Source organism: Cuculus canorus, chromosome 8 (genome assembly GCF_017976375.1).
Source record: "Cuculus canorus isolate bCucCan1 chromosome 8, bCucCan1.pri, whole genome shotgun sequence".
Classification (NCBI taxonomy): domain Eukaryota; kingdom Metazoa; phylum Chordata; class Aves; order Cuculiformes; family Cuculidae; genus Cuculus; species Cuculus canorus.
Genome location: NC_071408.1, coordinates 5153409 through 5167694, shown reverse-complemented (window position 1 = coordinate 5167694; position 14286 = coordinate 5153409). Strand labels below are relative to the sequence as shown.

Genomic DNA, 14286 nt, shown 5'->3' with positions numbered 1-14286 from the left:
CAGCAGAAGCTGTCCTGCTTTCACCCATCCTTGTCACTGTGCTGCATCCTCCCAGGTGATTTGCAGGTGTCCCATCCCAAGCGCCCAGTGGCAGCGGTGCATGGCAGTGGACAAGGGACAGGGGCTTCGCACCAGCCAGTCATAGAATCACCGAGTTGGAAAGGACCCACTGGATCATTGAGTCCAACCATTCCCAACACTCCCTTAAACCACGTCCCTAAGCATAGAGCTGCTGATACTCCTCAGCATCGTCAGAGCCAGTTTTGACCCAGGCGTTAAGTTTTCCAGGAAAGCCTCTGGCAGCAAGCCCCTCGCTCCCCGCCAGCCTTGCAGCAGCAGCACAGCCCCAACACATGCTGACAGGGTGCAGGAGGGCAAAGCCCACGGGTGCCCACCTTCAGCTGCAAACTTCAGGACCAACTAAAGCCCCTCCAGACCCAAAGCAATCTTTGTTAAAAATAGACCCTACCTATGACTCTCCCAGTTCGCACAGGCATCGTCACCTTGGCCCCGGCGCACTTCCCAACGTGACTAACACCAGGAGTGTGTGACTAACACCCTGTCCCGTGCTGGGGAAGGGAGACGGTGCCCAACAGCACATGCAAGCACAAGCGGGCGGCTGAGCCACAGCGTTTTGGCTGAAGTGAGCTCTCCCTGTTCTTCCTCGCAGGGTTTCTCCACACATCTCACCCACCCTGCTGGGCACCAACCATCCCAGGCTGGGAGAGGGTCGTGGTGGTGCTGCTTGGCTGCAGTATCCAATCCAGTCCAGCCCTGGTGCAGGGCACACCCGCAGAGCTGCAGTCAGGCTGCCATCCCAATCTGCTGGCTGTGCCCGACGCATTCTGCAAATCTAATGAGATTTTGGTTATTTCTGGTGCCTGGAGGCAGGAAATGGGGGAAGCCTCAGCTCTCTCAAGAGGAAGCCCCAGCCTCCACGCTATAGAGATGCAATCCCATCTCAGCTATAGAGATGCAATCCCAGCTCAGCACTCGATGAGCATCAGTGTCTGACAGTCCCTAAAGCAACCCCAGCCACGGAGCCCTCGGGGAGAAAACACACACCGAGGAAGATACTGATTTACTGAAGAGTCAAAAAAACAAGCACGACCTGGCAAAACGTGAGAGTTTCAGGAAGCAATGAGAAGAACTGCACTTGTTTGGCATCAAGATGATGAAACAGAGGCCGCAGCATCCTCAACCACACCAAGCATTGCTGAGAGGCCATAAAATAAACCGCTCCACAGCCTAAACAGGACCAAGACCACGAGCACCTTCCAGCCCTCCTTCCTCTCCTTCTTTGGCCCCAGAACTTCAGGAAACAGAGACAGACCTGAAAATGTGAATACAAGAAGCACTAATAGAGTGGTTGTTTTTCAGAACGCAGATCGTGATTTTTACTTGTTTCTGTATTGCAAAGCAACATTTGCATCTCCTTGGCCAGTAGAAAGAGCAGGATACAGCAGCCCAGAGCCTGCAGCCTTCAACCCTTGAACCCACAGAATTAGAGACATCCCCCCCCCCCCAAAAAAAAGGGGAGAAAAGGGTGTAAAATCCAAGCAAAGACGTTTAATGCAACCAGTACACATAGAGACATTTCAAGCCACCCGTACCTCTTAGCCTTTAGGAAACACATTAAATACTCCTCAAGAGAGCTTTTCTATACCATGCTGGGAACCGTGGACAGCCCAAGGGAGGCTATTTTTCTTCTTCTCCCAGTGATACACGGCAACAGCCACCGGCAGCCCCGGTGATTTAACAGCAGTGGTGCAGAACACACGTGAGGTGCCATCATCACACAGGCAGCATCTATTTCTGTTGACTACATCCACCCAGACCTGCCTCACCTAGAGGAGCCCCACGTTGAGGCAGGGCTTGTGAAGGCTGGCACCCAAAGTTCCCCTTCAGTTCTCACTTTACACACCCAAATATTGCCACACAGATGGGACCTTCACCGGCACTTCTAAGCCAAGTATCCTTCCTATCCCAGTACACCAGTAAGTTAGAGCACCACAGCAAAACAGCTTCACCTAGGCAGATATAAGCATTTCTCAAAGCAATCCCATAAAGCAATGTTAATATTGATGCGCTTCAAGAGCCCGAGATGGGGTGATCAATTCCTGATGCAGGGTACTCATGTTTTCTAATAGCAATAATCCAATGTTACCTGGAAGCCTCAGTACTTACTCTGTAGCTCCAGGAGTTACATTTGAATTATTTCTCAAGTCTGGTCTCCTCTAATATATAAAAAAAACCCTGAATTATTAAGGGCACCGATGAACAATAGAGCAAGATGAAAACATCCTAAGTTGCTCTTTCATATCTGTCCAACTTGATTTTTTTTTAAAAGCGTTTAAATCCTCACTTTCACACAACACCGTTCCTGCCGCAGGGAGCTCCAATCACAGCATAAACCTTTTTTATTAATAAAATACATATTTGATCTAACAGAGCAGCTTCAGCCTTTCTTCTTCTCGTCACCTCACTCCAGCTCTCCACTGCAGGTAAGATACCCCTCTGAAGATAACAGGACTACAGAATCACATATAGGTGCGTGCACACACACTTTCCTTTCTCCCCCTCTTCCAGGCACACAGAAACAAGCAGCAGCACCCCAGAGCCCCCTTCCCTTCCCACGTTCTCCCTGGCAGGAGGAGCACAGCGCTGCTGAGAACCAGCTTCCTTCCTCACTTCGGTGTAGAGGCATCACTGTGCATCAACTCCAGGAATTGCCCCCATCCTCTGCACCCTGCATGCCATTCCCTGGGATGCAGAGCACCCCAGCAGCACCCGCACCCCTCACGGTTACGCATGTAGAGCATACAAAAAGTCCACCGTTACAAAAGCAGCTTGGCACACCTTCAAGATGCTCCGGTTAAAGCATCAAGCTCTTCTCCATTACCTGCACCCCGGGGAGAAGCTGCTTGAGGAGATTCACAACACAGGAGCTTCCCATCTCAATACCCAACGCCTTTTCTGAAAGCCTGTGCCAAGAAACTTGCCTGTTTTGGCACGTGAAGACTGTGATGGGAGCCTGGGTGGGATCAGTGCCCGAGCTGCTCCACAGCCCCTGGCAGAGGTTTGTGTTTCATGCCAGGGAAATCATCCACACCTTCGGCTTGCTTCCTGGGGTGAGCGGCACGGTATAGACGATGGGAGCAGGAGAAAAGAAAGATTGCATGAGAGCTTTCCAAAATTAAAAACAATAAGAAAAGCCTTTGGGGAAGAGGCTGAGATAATTAAAACATTAATTCAGATTGCAGGTTTTGCTCCGAGTGAGCTCGAGTCACTCCAAGAGCCCAACGATGAAAATTGGTAGCTCTGAGCCTCAGCCCCAGGTATATCAAAGCCCTCTCCACCACCCCAGCAGCCCCCTCCGGGGCAGAGGCCAGGAAGCTGCCTTAATTCCAGAGGGAATCCTGAGGAAAACAAGCTCCAGCTTTCAAGGAGCAGAAAGAAAATTAACTACCTGGAATAACAAGTAGGAAACAGGTGACAGCTTTGAGGCTAATAAACCCTCCAAGCAATACTAACAGCTTTGTGTATGAGCAAAAGAGATGAAGCGACTAAAAGTCACGACAGTCACAAGTAAGGCGAGTGAGACATGAGAACGTCTGAGTAAGTTTGGCAGTTGGCTGGAAACAGACACTGGAAAAAAAATAAATCAGGCAGAGCCACTGGCAGCATCCCCGCTGCCCAGCTTGGTGTCCAGCTGCAACCCAGCTATGTGGTGCTAGGAGAGCAACACCTCTCCAAAGGTCCCCCACAAGAGCAAGGACCAAGGCTGGTGTTTGCGCATTACCATAACTCTTTGGGAGATGGGGAAAATCCTGCAGCAGTGAGAAATTCTCCCTTCCAGACCTTTAACAATGCCAGCCCAGGATGCAGAGGGGAGTGGCGCATGGGCCAGGAGAGACCTGCTCAGCAAAGAAAAGCATCAGCCCCAGAAGTTGCTGGGAGGGAAAAGTGCCAAAAGAAGGGGGAGGAAGTCATTTGTAGCCGGTAGAAACCCTCTACTCCAACACAGCAGACACGCTTCATTTCGATTTTCCTTTTTATATCATATCCATCAGAAGAAAAACACCACCAGGTTTAAAAAATGGCTTTTGAATCTAAAAGCCTTCAAACTTTAATTTCCCATTCCAAGATGCAACAGCAAATTCAGGTGTTTTCAAAGCTTTTACCCTCTCCTCACGTCTCTCTACTTGTTCTTGAGAATTTGCCTGGTGCAAACCAGCTTTAGTCCACAAAAGCATTTCAGCTTCAACCAAACTGCTGTCTCTGAAGACACGGAAAGAACCGTGTGTGGTCAAGACACTGCAATACAGCGAGTTGGTCCAACACACAGGACGCTCACAGACTCTCCAAGACAGGAAAGCGAGCAGTAGAGAGTTTGAGAGAGGCCAAGGTTAGAGAACAGGATGCAAGATAACAGCTTTCCAGCCTGGGTCAGAAAGAGGTTGGAAAGGGGTAGAAGAGATGCACAGACTGGTTTGAAGGTGAACGTGGATGAAGCAATGGTGTCTCGCCAGGCCCAGCTGCTCGCAGTCACTGCACCCATCCAGCCTCAGAGCAGCTGGGAAGGGAGCAGAGCCAACATTCGACCCATTCCTGCTGCTTTTCCATCTCAACATCAAATTTGGAGGCAGCCCGGCTGCCACCAGGAGCAGAGGGGCTGCCGCTCCTCATCTCCTCCAACCCCCTCTTCCCACTGCCTCCCCGGCTCTCTGCACACAAATGTTCACCCTGGCACAGTCTGAGCTCACACCAACAGCAGAGCAGGCGACAGCAGGCAGGTTCCTCGGCTCCTGGAGCAGAAACACAGGAGTTGCAGGCAAGGAGAGAGGCCAGCAGGATGGGCAGGACTGCATCACATCCAGCCCCAGCGGAGAGATGGGGGACCGGGAGCAGCCTTGAGGGAAGTGCCAGCCTCCACAGATGGAGTAGGGAGGCAGGAACACCACAGAACACAAAGCAGGGAGGACCAAGAGAAAGGATTTATAAAGGATTTATGAATTCCCACATAGATGGGAAAAGCCACATGAGCATCATCTTTTCAGAGGATGCTGGTGAAGGCAGTGGCCGGCACACATCGGCACAGAGTGAGAGATCATCCCGGTCTCCCTTTCCTCCTCCCAGGAATCTGGCACCCTGAAGAAACCTGCCCAGCCTTTGCATTTTGCAAACCTCAGCTCTAAAAATAACCATCGGTGCAAGTGACACATTTTGAGCAGAGCCGGCAAGCGGCAGCCCACAGAACCAGACTCACTTAGCATCAGTGAAGATGTGTTTTGTAAACAGGTTTTTTTTAAGGTTGCTTAGTAAGCTGCTGATCAAACAGCCAAAACTATTGTCTGATGCGGCAGAAACGAAAGGAAGACCCAACAAGAGGGAAAAATCCCACGGAGGAGGACAGGACATGGAAAACTCAAGGACTGGACCCCGTTTCTCAGCACATCCCTCATATCTCAACTGACACTTTTAAGATGGAGTTTTGCAGCCTCTATTGCCCCCTCAGAAGGGTCCCAGCTCCAACTATGCCCATAGCACCAATATTCCCTCACCAACTGCCTCCAGAGAGCAAAAAAACTGTCAATACAGAAAGCAGAGCTGCAGCAATGGCCAGACAGAGCAGACCACCCCCATCCTGGGTGAGCAGGGTGCCACCCTGCCCTGCTGCTATAGCAGCTCCCCAGGGGCTGGGCTGATTGGCAGAGCAGGTGGAAGAGTCACCCAAACTGTTGCTCAGTTCATCATGATAATTAGCCGCCGTCTTGAGTGACTCCCATTAGTTACAGCCTGATTTTCTCAGGCACAGTCAGCACGTAAGATTTCAATTAAAACTCACCACTCAGCCAACTTAAAAGTAGCTACCCTGGCCCACCACAGGGCTCATCCAGGACACACAAACATGCGGGAGAGGCGTTTGCTTCCTTGAAGGAACCAGCTCAGTTCTAAACTGGGTCTTATTTCCCAAGCCCTGCTCGGGAAGCCTCAGAGAACACACACTGGCTCTGCAGAGCAGATGCTCTACGGCTGGAGGGGAGAGGCTTGAATTTTTCCCACCCGCTGCCAGGATTGGATTCATGCCTTGAGCACAGACCGAGGCCGGGATTTCTCTCTGGAGCTGTGCCTGCACACTCCCACCACCGCACGAACTCCCACTCCCAGCAAGACTCGCACCCCGTGGCAGGCACTCCCTGGATTTGGGGAGCAGGCTCACTTCACCTGCAGGAAAAAAAGCACTCCAAAGCTCTTTGCTAGCAGTGTGAGCCTGCACAGAACCCTTTGCTTTCCAACACCGATCCCCAAAAGTCTCCTAAAAGCACTCGCACTGGTCCCAGTCAGAGGGCATAAAGTAGATGGACCCCTCGCTGCACCGAGGGTAACAAGGGGTTAAAGCCCACCTTCTGCCTGCAGCTTGGAAAAAAAAGCTGTCAGGGAAAAAAAAACAAGGCAGAAGAAATGCAAAGGCTTTACTGAACCTGAAAACTTCATAAAAATAGTAGCCACAGCTTAATTGGCCCTCTGCAGTGATCTGCTCCCAGGGATAAGGCTCATCATCGCCCAGGGCTGCCTACACCTCCCTGCTTTAAGGCACCTTCCCGGCTGCTTTGGTGCTTATTTATAGGCAAAAGAAGAATCCTCAGTGGATTGCAGGAAGAGATGAAGCTCAAACCTTTCCACAGGGACCTGGACAAGTTGGAGCTTTCTGCCATCAAGCTAAGTGAGGGAAGCAGCACTGGAGGGAGCAGAAATCAGGCTCCGGCATCTCAAGCATCTCGTCTGTGCCATCAGACAGGTGCTTTACAACAGGATCTCTCCCATTCCCTGCTTGTGCAATGAAAGGAAAGAGATTATTTTGGTACCAAAGAAATAGAAGAAAACCTGAGCCTGCTGAGAAGCATGGAGGCTTGCAGGTGTTGACCGGGACAGCGAGGTTGTGCACCTCCGCAGGGAGTGGGTGTTTAAGTGCCCACGCTGCCTTGTTTAAACAGCTGCTCGGGAAACCCAATATTTGATTTACATCCACACGAGGTGGGCTCCAAGGCAGGAGGCACATGAACCGAGCACAGAGAGTACTAAAGAGAACGCTTCTCCGTGGTGAAGAGGAGGAAAACATCTCTTCTGAGCCAATAACTAACACAGGAGATGGACACGGTTGAATAATCCCCTTGGCATGGTATTTTGGGGGAGAATCCTAGAGCAAAGCTGAGGGGCAAGCGAGCCCCTCATTTTGCAGAAGACACATCTCAATATCACAGGGGAATTGCAGAATAATCACAGAATCACCAGGTTGGAAAGGACCCACTGGATCATCGAGTCCAACCATTCCTAACACTCCCTAAACCATGTCCCTCAGCACTTCATCTACCCTTTCCTTAAACACCTCCAGGGAAGGTGACTCGACCACCTCCCTGGGCAGCTGTTCCAGTGCCCGATGACTCTTTCTGTGAAGAATTTTTTTCTGATGTCCAACCTGAACCTCCCCTGGCAGAACTTCAGGCCATTCTCTCTAGTCCTGTCCCCCATCACTTGGGAGAAGAGCCCAGCTCCCTCCTCTCCACAACCTCCTTTCAGGTAGTTGTAGAGAGTAATAAGGTCTCCCCTCAGCCTCCTCTTCTCCAGGCTAAACAACCCCAGCTCTCTCAGCTGCTCCTCGTAAGACTTGTTCTCCAGCCCCTTCACCAGCTTTGTTGCTCTTCTCTGGACACGCTCCAGAGCCTCAACATCCTTCTTGTGGTGAGGGGCCCAGAACTGAACACAGTATTCGAGGTGCGGTCTTCACCAGTGCCGAGTACAGAGGGAGAATCACCTCCCTGTTCATGCCTGGGGGGGCCTCTGATCCAACTTGCTGCTCAAAGCTAAGTCACAGCCACACCAGAGATATCAGAAAAGGAGGAACCCCGAAGCCTTCAGCAGGCTGCCATCCTTCTGCCCCCCAGACTCCCAGCTCCGGCCTTCCCTGATCATTTCTCAGCCTGACAGAGAGCTTGGCAGCCTCTCCCCGGGCACAAAGCCTCACGGCTGTGACTAATGGTATGTTTTGACATCCCTGAAATACTCTAGCACTTCATTTCAGCCGCGGGGAGCAGGAAGGAAGGAGGGGACCTGCTGGTGGGGAGCCGGCACCGGGTAGGAGGGGCAGGAAGAGCTTTTGCAAGAGCAACAGGCAGTGATAAAGCAAAGCAGCATGGAAAAGATGCGGGAGATGGCCAAGGGGCGGGTTGGGACCTGGAAGGCACCCGGGAAGCCTGTCTGATCCGGTCCTCGCCTGTTCCTTCCCTGGAGCTCTACAGAGGTGCAAGAAAGCCACTGGATTTCTTTAACAGTCCCAAACCACCAATTGCACTGCTTGTGTGGGGACACAGGGATGCTCTACCAACTCCTAGTGAGCCACTGCCTGGTGGCCAGGGATGTAGGATTGTCCCTGTCCCCTGCCCAGGCAGGCAGGAGAAAGCAGTGCCTCCAGAATCCTTCAGCTCTGTGCTTTGGGTTCTCTCCAGCAGTGCCAGGAAGGCGACAGACTGTGATCCCTGGGGTGGTTAATTAGCAAGCATCTTCCTTGTGTTAAAACAGTCACCTCCGGCCCCAGGAGGGGCAGAGGAGACACATCCCCAGGAGGGGCAGAGGAGCAAAGAGCATCCCAGCCACCAGCTGAGCTGCTGGCCGTGGCCATCTGCTAGCCAGCAACACCAGAGAGAGGAGCAGCCGAAGCCATGGAGAGGATCTGGCTTGTTTTCCTGGCAGCTCTTGCTCATCACCAGCTGCTCCCGCTGGGGCTCAGGCAGTCCTGCTGCACCCCAGCAGGGGAGAGGGAAGAGCACGCCACTCGGGTGGGCCTCCAGACCTCCACGTGTGGCCCTCAGAAAAATAGAGTGGAACATAAAACAGCCTTAGGCCCAAAGCGTCCAAGGGAAGAGCCCAGGGGATGGGTCAGCACATCACCAAACTCACCCCAATCTAGCCAGCAGAGCACCCCAAGCAGAATAGCCGTCCTCCGGGCTGCATCACCCTGGTGTCCACCCATCCGTTTGAGCGGTGAGCACCTTCAGTGGCATCCACGGATCAACCCAAATGTGAGATGCAGAAAGTTAGCAGAAACTCCAGCCACCGTCACCTCGGTGCCACTCGCAGAAGTTTTCTGGGGTCACTGTGAGCAAGGAGCCCAGCGGCAGCAGTAGTGGTGCTGGGCGACAGGTGGAGGACTATTTTCTCTTTTCAGCTGTCACTAAAGTCATCAGTGTGGCTGTGTGTGAGTGATTCACACCAGTGTATGAAAAGCCTGTGACTCACGCACTGGATGCAGTGGGTGGGTGCATTGACTCAACCACACCGGGGAGGGGGCGCGGGGGGCTGCAGGCTCACACGGACACGGCGACAGTCTTGTTTGCATAGGGTTAAAGGCACCACCAGCCAGGAAATCCCCAACACATGCTCAGATGAACCCGAGGGAGACTCCGCACCTCAAGCATCAACCTGTTGCCTGTCCAGATAGGTGCCAAGGTGCAATCAGGATGGACCACGCTCTCACTCAGCATTTTTCGGAGGAAAGGCTTACACTGTCCTGTGTAACCCTGCAAAGGAGGAAGAAACCTCCAGCTGTTCAAGAGATGCAAATACATCCCAAACTACTGTGAGCAAACTTTCCAGGTACACCAAGACTGCCAAGGAAGGAGGAAACTTAGCCAAGCAGAAAGTAAGACCAGAAGGGAACTCAGTGCCAGGGGACAGCCTACTGCCACAACCATGTCCTCCACCTCCCAAACCTGCAGACACATCCAGGGGAGCATAACCCACCAGTGACGAGCCCCGCCCTGTGGCTCTGCCATGCCCAGCCCGCCAGTGCCATGCAGCTGGATAGACCCCCACAAAAGCCAACTGAAGGGACCCCAGATCTCAGTTCCCTGGCACCCCACCGCTGCCATGTACCAGCAATGCTGTACAAACACTTTGGGGAGAGGGAGATGAAGGGAACCCCTCTACACGCTCCCATGGGGCTGGTTCTTGGTTTCCAGTTACTCAATGAGTGGCAGCAATGCCCTCGTGTTGTCAAAGGTGCCGTCAGCAGCAGCCGAGACTGTGAACGCGTGTCTCATCTCGCTGACAGCGCCTTCCGTAATGCTGCGCCTCATCTGCCAAACAACCCTGGCCGTGGATTTGGACCAGCTGAAAGCGTCACCACATCCCACAGCATCCTGAGCCCAGATCTCCCCATCTGCAGCAAAGACCAAGCATGGCCTCGCATCAGCATTGAGAGCTGGATGAGATCGCTCATCCAGGGGAACGTAGCCTGTGGGGGAAGACAAGGTGGTCCAGGGTACAAATAGCACTTGTCTGCTCAGGATCATGGTGGGGAGTTCTCTCTGGATCCCCTCCAGCCACGCAGAGGGCCAACAGGAGCCACAAACACCAAAACACACGCTCTGCAACGCAAAAGCGGCCAGAAGAGCTGCAGGAACAAGGCAAACCCTGATTTTGGGGAACCTCATTCATCATTGTCATCAACACCACCCAGGCAGGGGCCAAAATTAGGAGCAGCACTCAGACCCACAGAAAGTGGGGACTGGGTGCAAGAAGGCAACACAAAACCCTGGGTGCCCAGGGCAGGCAGAGGAGGCTGCTGAGGGCACCCACACAGCCTGCGCACTCCCGGGGAAGAGAGGAGACCTGGCACCTTTGGGAGGCCTTGGGCTTGCCGAGGAGGATTGGAGCTGATCCAGCCCATCGTTGGCCACCACCACAGCCCCTGCGCCCATCAAGGGCTCTCCAGGGTGCTCTGTTCCCCGAGACAGAGGAAGAAAAAAGGGCTTACACACCCCCCAACCAGGTTCACCCACCCCACCTGGGGCATGAGGCAGGGCATCCCCTGTCTCCCTGCTCTCTCCTGAGGGCTGGGGACCCCCCACTCCCCAAGCCACCCCAGACCAGCTGGTGCCACCTGGGACCCTGCAGCCACCCCTGAGCCCCCTTCTCCTGGCCAACGAGCCACCTTAAGCAGAGTGCCGAGGCTCCCCCCGCTCCTAGACTACCTTAATAAAAACTTTGTCGAAGCAGAGCTGCTTTGCCAGGCACCGGGAGCCTGGGCAAGGAGCAAAACGGGGAGCCCGGCTGCAAAGTTGGGGCGCCCTCCCGAAGCGCAGCTGCAGCCTCACCTGCGGAGAGCATCCCTCAGCCCCCCTGGGCCACTGTCACCGCTGCTACCAGCTCCTTCCCCCGTCGTTCTTCCCCGAGGAGCCGGTGCGAGGTGTCCCTGGGGCTCAGGGCATCCCCGGCGGGCGGGAGGAGACAAAAGCCGCCGGGAAAGGGAGAGGAGGAGATGCTCGAGGGGAAGAGGAGGAGGAGATGCTCGAGGGGAAGGGGAGGAGAAGGAGGTGCTCGAGGGGAAGAGGATGGAGGCAGCCCCAACTGGTGGGAACTGCCGTCTCCCGGCTGTCCCCAACAGGTAGCAGCGAGGAGGAGGAGGACACAGGAGCGATGTCCCCACGGCGACTTTGGGAGGTCCCCAGGGCCACCAACCCTGCCAGCAGCCACCGCTTACCTGGACACAGAGGCATGGCTCCTGCGGGAGAGCTGGGCGAGGTCGGGATGTTATTCCAGAGGCATCATTTGTAATGGAAAGGGAGGAAAAGAGCCAGGGAGAGGGAGGGGAAAAAAGGGAGAGAGGGGAGGGGAAGGAGGGAGGGAGAGACAAGAGGAGCAGGAAAGGAAGGAATGCGAGAGGAAAGGGGGAGGGGGTATAAAACGAAATAAAAAAAAAAAAAAACAACGAGGAGAAAATAGAGACAGTTAAAATCTGTCTCCTGCCCACACAGTGGAAAAGAAATTTCTGACAATCGGAGAAAGGGAACTCGCACATATACCAGAGGGGGCAGGCAGGGAATAACAAAGGAGAGAAGGAGCTGCGCTCCACCAAAATAGAGCCAGAACTGTCCGGGCACACCCCTTGCACACACACACACAAACACTTGTGCACACACACCCTGGGGAAGGAGGTGCGCAGCCAAGCAAAGAGCCATGTAGCTGCCCAGCCAGGCCGCTTGGGCCACCCCGGGCTCAGCCACCGCCCAGAAACCCACACCCTGGTAGCTTCAGGGGGTTCAATTTGATCAGCTCAGTCCCACACCAGGGCTGGTGGCAAAGGACCTCCACATGGCCCCATCAGATGGTGTTGGTTCTCCCCAACCCCCTTTTCTGCACACACCTGGGGCATGGAGACCGCCACAGCTTCTCCCATAACAAAGTAACCATGAGTTTTCCAGTCACCACATATCCATGCAAAATATAACCCTGTGCTCTCTGCCCTTCTCCAGTATAAGGCCACCCCTTAACAGGCAGGCAAAGCAAGGGCAGTTGTGGGGACAAGGGACGTGGAGGTATATGGCCTTCCAGATCAGCCAGAGATTTACTCCACAGCATCCGAGGGCTGCCAGCGGGAAGGGCTTGCATTGGAGACCTCTTAAATCATATTTGCAGCCCGGTTGGCAGAGATGCACCCACAGCGCTCCTGTTTGGGCTTCATTTTGCCTTCCAAGATGCCCCAGGCAGCACCCATGGACAACTAGGCTTGAAGATGCAGGGCGAAGGAGCTCGAGGTGACACTGCATGTCAGTCAAAAGACCCGTAGCACTGTGTCAGATGCCCAGTGATGCTGCCAAGAGGCTGCTGGACTGAGGCAACACGCAGCTCTTTTTATATTAGCCCTTCACATGCGCAGGGAGAAGCCCTAGCACGGTGCGGCTCAGCACGAGCCTATCTGATTTGCACAAGAGTTCCCAAAAGCTTGTAATTGCTGGCTTCTCTGGAAGCCAGCCCACCGCAGCTTTAACCAAGGGTTGTTGGGTGGCTGAGATGCCCACCAGTGCCTCTCCACCTCCTCCCTTTCCTCCCACTACACTGGAAAGCATCCCAACAAACCCTGGGCTCGGCAGCGCCCAGGAGCACTCTGGACTTCAGAAGCTTCCAGGACTGGACACTGGCAGGATTGCTAATGCTGTCCTAAAGCTTCCTCTGTCCCCGTGCTTGTGCTGAGCCCCAGCGCACGCTGCCACGTGCCACACAACCTCTGCCCCAGCGCATAGCACCCCAACACGGGGCAGTCACGAGTGGCACAGTGGGTGCACATCACCCCAGAGAGCGCGGGCAGTAGTCTGTTTAGGGACAGGTTGGGTTACTTTTGCTTTGCCGAGATGCTGCATGGCTCTGCAGTGCCTCACTGGCACCTCCAGGGCTGGGGAAGCAGAGCCAGGTGCCCAGCCACCCCCTCGCAGGGATGCCCGCTTGTGCCACCCAGCCTGGGTGCTGTCTCTTTAAAACCTTCATCCCTGAATCTGAATGAAGCTAAGGGAAGAAAATCCTGGAGATGAGTGCTTCATTTAAATGTCTCCTCCAACACTCCCATTCATTACCGCGCTCCGCGAGCGTGCTCCTGCCCTGGCACGCTTCTTCTACCTGCTCCTCAGGGAGGAGGCACAGCATGCCTGCTAATACCCATCCTCTTCAGGATGCACAGAAATTCCTTAATCTACCACCAGGACAGTGCACGCCAAAATCCCAAATCCAGCCCAAGCAAGGCCATCCTGGCCCATGCAGAAGGGAAAATATGCTGCCAGAGGGCCCATGCACATCAGCAACCCCACTCCTCACCCTTTCTCCTATGTTGTTGCAACAAGCTGACACGGGGAGGGATGCAGTTGCACCCTATAAAGGTGTATTTTCTGCCTCCCAAAAGTGATTTTGCCCCCCTCTCACACACAGCCCTTCGTGCAAATCCTGCCTTGTGTGGCTTCCCGGCAATTCAGACCACCCCAGTGCAGCAGCCAGCCTGAATGCACGGAGACAGCGATCTCTGTGACAAGCCCAGGGACTTTATTTAAATAAATATGTATGTATATGCTGTTACTTTGGGACTGGTGATGCCTTGGATTCCGATGTATCCATGGTTACTGCTCATGGTGGGAGCTGGGGGTAATTGAACTCTGGGGGTTCACCGTTCATCGCCCAGCTCCCTCTTCCCATTCCTGCAGCTCCGTACAGCCCTTCTGCCTTCCCTGGGAAGCACCAAGGCAAGGCAGCTCTCTGCTTTCTGCTAGTACAGCGGGAGGGGGAGGAGAAGCGAGGTTCTCCTCAAGAACTCGTTTATGTGAATAATTTTGTCAGCTCCATAGATGATTAGACACGAATGCAGATCAGCTTCCCCATCCCAAAAGAAAAGACAATCCTGATCAGTACTGAGATGAAGTCAAACGTCTCCTCCCACCACCCGGCTAGACAGGAATGAAATAT

At 53.9% G+C, this 14286-nt stretch overlaps 1 protein-coding gene across 1 annotated transcript in view; it reads right to left on the bottom strand.

Annotated features, from left to right (window-relative positions):
* Nucleotides 1-11659, bottom strand: part of CACNA1E (calcium voltage-gated channel subunit alpha1 E) — a 139373-nt gene extending 127714 nt beyond the window's left edge. Inside the window, exon 1 of the mRNA XM_054072648.1 lies at nt 11543-11659. The gene's annotated coding sequence lies outside the window, so the exon portion shown is untranslated. The remainder of the gene's footprint in view (nt 1-11542) is intronic.
* Between the last annotated feature and the right edge of the window lie 2627 nt (nt 11660-14286).